At 42.1% G+C, this 4,656-nt stretch overlaps 1 protein-coding gene across 1 annotated transcript in view; it reads right to left on the reverse strand.

Moving 5' to 3' along the window:
• usp22 (ubiquitin specific peptidase 22) overlaps positions 1 to 4,656 on the reverse strand; it is a 25,921-nt gene that overhangs the window by 14,077 nt on the left and 7,188 nt on the right. The window lies entirely within an intron of this gene.

The raw sequence follows: 4,656 nt of genomic DNA on the forward strand, positions 1-4,656 counted from the left end.
TTCCAGAGGTACGCTGATAATGGTCTAAATAAGCGACATCAGTGACAGAAAAACGAAGATCCAGAAGCTGTTGTTGGTCATACATGAGGAGTGAATTCATGCCACAGATAAAAAACGAACAAAACAGAAATAATCCGAACACCATCAGCAGAGGTGGATTGCAAGCCATTGCACACGGGCGCCATCTTACCGGAAGTAACATAACATCGATGACAGATCAAAAGTTTAACCTGAGTAAATGTAACATTTTAATGGAAAAATATGTTGATTCAAAATTTCACAGTGTCAACAAATCCCAAAAAAGTTGGGTCAAGTAGCAATAAGTGTCTGGAAAAGGAAAATTGAGCATATAACGAACAGCTGGAAGACCAATTAACACTAATTAGGTCAATTGACAACATGACTGGGTATAAAAAGAGCTTCTCAGAGTGTCAGTGTCTCTCAGAAGCCAAGATGGTAAGAGGTAAATGGTAAATGGACTGTACTTATATAGCGCCTTTCTATCTTATTTCAAGATACTCAAAGCGCTTTACACTACAATCTGTGCCTCATTAACCCATTCATACAGCACTCTACTAGATCTCTACAAAGCTAATGGAACAAAATCATTCTAATGAGACTAATCACTGCTTTTAGATCACATTCATACACTGATGGGACACACATCAGAGGCTATGAGGGGTTCAGTGTCTTGCCCAGGGACACTTCGACATGTGACTGCTGGTGGACTCGAACCCCCAATTCTCGCATTGGAGGACGACTGCTCTAACCACTCAGCCGCAGTCGCCCACCACTCAGCCACAGCCGCCCAAGAGGATCACCAATTCCACCATTGTTACGCAGAAAGATAGTGCAACAATACCAGAATGGTGTTACCCAGCGTAAAATAGCAAAGACTTTTAAGTTATCATCATCAACCGTGCAAAACATCATCAAAAGATTCAGAGAATCGGGAACAATCGCTGTGCGTAAGGGTCAAGGCCGTAAAACTTTACTGGATGCTCATGATCTCCGGGCCCTTAAACGTCACTGCACCTCAAACAGGAATGCCACTGTCAAGGAAATAACAGAATGGGCTCAGAAATACTTCCAGAAAGCATCGTCAGTGAACACAATCCACCGTGCCATCCGCTGTTGCCAGCTGAAACTCTACAGTGCAAAGAGGAAGCCATTTCTAAGCAAGCTCCACAAGCTCAGACGTTTGCACTGGGCCAGGGGTAATTTAAAATGGAGTGTGGCAAAACGGAAGACTGTTCTGTGGTCAGATGAGTCACGATTTGAAGTTCTTTATGGAACACTGGGACGCCATGTCATCCGGACCAGAGAGGACAAGGATAGCCCAAGTCGTTATCAACACTCCGTTCAGAAGCCTGCATCACTCATGGTATGGGGTTGCATGAGCGCTTGTGGCATGGGCATCTTGCATGTCTGGAAAGGCACCATTAATGCAGAGAACTATGTTCAGGTTCTAGAACAACATATGCTCCCATCTAGACGTCATCTCTTTCAGGGAAGACCCTGCATTTTTCAACACGATAATGCCAGACCACATTCTGCAGCAATCACAACATCATGACTACGTAGGAGAAGGATCCGGGTACTGAAATGGCCAGCCTGCAGTCCAGATCTTTCACCTATAGAGAATATTTGGCGCATCATAAAGAGGAAGGTGCGACAAAGAAGGCCCAAGACGATCGAACAGTTAGAGGCCTGTATTAGACATGAATGGGAGAGCATTCCTATTTCTAAACTTGAGAAACTGGTCTCCTCTGTCCCCAGACGTCTGTTGAGTGTTGTAAGAAGAAGGGGGGATGCCACACAGTGGTAAAAATGGACTTGTCCCGACTTTTTTGGGATTTGTTGACGCCATGAAATTTGGAAACAACAGATTTTTCCCTTAAAATGATACATTCTCTCAGTTTAAACTTTTGATCTGTGATTTGTGTTCTATTCTGAATAAAATATTAGATGTTGGCACCTCCGCATCATTGCATTCAGTTTTTATTCACAATTTGTTTAGTGTCCCAACTTTTTTGGAATCCGGTTTGTATTTCATTTGTAAAGATATGAGACCTTACAGTGTTATCAAAAATTACGGCTTTTGTGAACTACTGCATACTTTGGAGCTGAAATATATAATACTATGGAGGCAGCACTTCAGTGAAACTTGTATACCAAGACTGTACAATCAAGTTAAAAGTGAAGTTAAATGTGAGTTACTGAACGCAGACAGAGTTGCCATCGCTACGGATGGATGGACGTCATGTACAACCGAAGCGTGTAACTGTAACCTGTCATCACATTGACAACTGGCAAATGAATTTACTGAAGTACACAACTGGAATGAATTTGTTTATATGTAAATGAGATGGGTATTCATATCGCAATATATCGATCGCAGACTTGTGAATCGAAATCGTATCGTGACAGAGTTTGTGATATCGAGCAACATCGTATCGTGGTAAAGCAGGTGATTTACACCCCTATTAATCATGAATAGCACTCTGAAGTTGTAGGTTTGTTAACTATCTTTAAGCTGTCATAAACAGCATTTAACAGACAAGAGGGGGCAGCATAATTAGTTGGTCAGTTAATTGGCTGATATTTATCTGATTTTAATGAATTAGATGATGCAGCAGCAGCTGTTACAGTCAGCTCACTGTTTAAGGTTTTGAAGCTTTTCTAAACATTTCTTCAAGTTCAGATGGTTGCAAAAGTATTCACCACCTTTACACCGACGTCTGCTTAGTTGTCTTACAAGCTGGATTAAACTTTCATTTTGTTATAAATTAACCTAAACAACCAAAAAATAACTTAAAGGAAGAAAACCTTTTAAATATTTGATACATTTTTTAACTGAAGAGTGGGTGTGCATGTGTGTGTGTACAGCGTTCAGCCTCCAAAATCAAAAATTCATGAAGTGCAGTGATTAAAAGGCACATTCATTAAACCTTTATTTATACAGGTTAATCTCATTGAGCCTCAGGGACTCATTTACAAGAGAGACCTGATTGTTTTAGTGGTTTTTAGCAGCTTCTCCTTTACACGGAGGAGTGATGAAGTTCGTCTTACAGGAAGGTAGACCTCCACGTCCATCTCTGTTCTGTTTTACTTTGAAGTAGAATTATGTTTGAACATGTGTCACTGTGGAACACGGGTTAGAGCAGTTGCTTCACAATAAGATAGCTGCGGGTTCGACTCCTGCCTTTGTATAGAGTTTGTTTTCTCCGTGCTGAGTGGGCTTTTTCCAGACACTCCAGTTTCCTCCAACAGACAAATAACAAGCATTTTAGGTTAACTGGTAACTAAATTGTCCCTAGGTGTGACAGAGGGTGTCTTATTTGTCTCTATACCTGTCCAGGTGTCCCTGTTAGAGCTGCGATTTCTAACCCGAGCCCGGCCTGACATGAAATTCAGGCCGGGTCGGCCCAGTTATGTGCTTGATGGGCGGGCTGGGTCAGTCTCGGGCTTTTGATGTGGTTTTACAAATCATACAGCATAAGTAAAACTAAATAAGAATGCACAATATAAAATTGTGTTAATCTACTTGTTGAGGAGGAGACAGTAAATTTACTAAGTTGAGTGGAATAGGAAAGAAAGAAGAGTGCAGCAGTTAATCAGACTGTGGAAAGAGAGCATAGCGTTGGCGCATTGCGCAACAATTGCGCATGTGGCCCCGCCCGCCCTGCTTTTAACATCTGAGGATTTTCAATTGACCCACAAACAGCGACATGATGGAGCTGGAAAGTATTAAACAAAAGCTAAAAACGGGAGAACTCACTCTACAAAGTCAGCACTGTGAAACCTGCTCATGTGTGTCACGTCAGGTGCACGCTCAGGTCTGACCGGAAGGTTGAAAGGGGTAAAAAAAATTTTTTTTTAAGTCTTGTTAAGCTTCAGATGGCTCACCGGATCAACGGCCGCATGCGTCCCGCTCCGCACCCTGCTCATCTGCGGTGAAGGAAGTTGCAGCATCTGAAGCTACAAAAGCTGAAGCGAACAGCGCGTTCAATTAAAATAGCCTTGTTCTATATTTTTCCAAATATTTTTGCTCTAAAAAATATTTTTGTTCATCTGTATAATAGTTATCTTTACAGGTGATTTCGTTGGCTATTCATTTTGTATGTTAATATCCATTTGATGAAACAAGAAATCTTATCCTTTCTTTGAAACACATTTTTTTAATATAACATGTCAAACTGATTTGCTTACAAAAGCAGTTAAAGCTTAATAATAATAAATAAATAAAAAGTATTTTTTTTCGGGTTCGGGTTTTTAATTAGTTATTTGGTCGGGTCGGGCTCAGGAAAAAATGGCTACGGACTGGGGACAGGCCAGGTCAGGTCGGATTTTTTAGGCCCGATTTTTAGGCCCAAATGCAACTCTAGTTCTTGTGACAGACTGTAGACCTGTCCAGGTGTCCCTGTGAAGGACTGTAGACCTGTCCAGGTGTCCCTGTGAAGGACTGGAGACCTGTCCATGTGTCCCTGTGAAGGACTGTAGACCTGTCCAGGTGTCCCTGTGAAGGACTGGAGACCTGTCCATGTGTCCCTGTGAAGGACTGTAGACCTGTCCAGGTGTCCCTGTGAAGGACTGGAGACCTGTCCATGTGTCCCTGTGAAGGACTGTAGACCTGTCCAGGTGTCCCTGTGAAGG

The sequence above is a fragment of the Nematolebias whitei genome, chromosome 17, assembly GCF_014905685.2.
Source record: "Nematolebias whitei isolate Nwh7 chromosome 17, NemWhi1, whole genome shotgun sequence".
Classification (NCBI taxonomy): domain Eukaryota; kingdom Metazoa; phylum Chordata; class Actinopteri; order Cyprinodontiformes; family Rivulidae; genus Nematolebias; species Nematolebias whitei.